Source organism: Arachis duranensis, chromosome 6, assembly GCF_000817695.3.
Source record: "Arachis duranensis cultivar V14167 chromosome 6, aradu.V14167.gnm2.J7QH, whole genome shotgun sequence".
NCBI classification, from domain to species: Eukaryota; Viridiplantae; Streptophyta; class Magnoliopsida; order Fabales; family Fabaceae; genus Arachis; species Arachis duranensis.
Window position 1 is genome coordinate 106,994,486 of NC_029777.3, and position 962 is coordinate 106,995,447.

The following is a 962-nucleotide window of genomic DNA, read 5'->3' on the forward strand; positions in this document are numbered from 1 at the left end:
GAATCAAAGGTAATGCAATAAACTTTTAGTATATAATAAATAAAACCGTCTATTTCGACCTATATACCAATTATGTTAAAAGTTTAACTTTTTTTTAGCCATGACTCAAAAGAACACAACCAACTCATTTCGGTACAAAATAATATCATTTCTCGTAATTGTTATTAAAAAAACTACCTAACAAATCAGATGTAATATCATTTAATTTACGCTTTGTCAATAATAACTCATGAATTATAATCATTTTTTTTTGTCCTTTCAAAAAATTCAATGCAAAAAAAGATATCTCAATTCTACAGGTTTAAATTAAATTTTTTTCTATAATAAAGAATCAATTTGATTGAATATACCTGAAGCGTTTATATAATTATTTTTATGGTAAAAAAAATCTGACAGCTTTTCAAGACAAAAGAAGTGATTGATAAAGAGATGTATGATGAATTATGAAGAATTTTTTTCAGGTACATCATCTTTATATTCTCATTTTTTTTATTAATTATCTTATAGTTTGATATTTAAAAAAAAGCATATCCATGATATTTATGCATAATTAACCTTTTGAAATAAGCAACATGCATTTTGGTTTATATATACTATTTTTAAGTTAGGATAATATTTTTATCATTATTTTATGAACCATATCTATTTCCGATAACATATATACATATTTTTATTGTTTGCGTTTATAATTTAGCAATTTAAATGTTTTTATAGTAATATTAATTTCAACCAGACTATCATATAAATAATACTATGTTAAATTTAAAATAATAAAAAAAATTTATCTGACAAATTTAAAAGGTGAATAACATATTAATAAAAAAGATACAATTAATTTCTTAAAAAATAATAGAAAGGTGGCTAAGGTATCTGTTAAGCCACTAATAAAAATAAAATATAAAAACTCATTTACAATTATTTTTATATAAAATTACAAATTAAAAATTATTATATAATTCTAC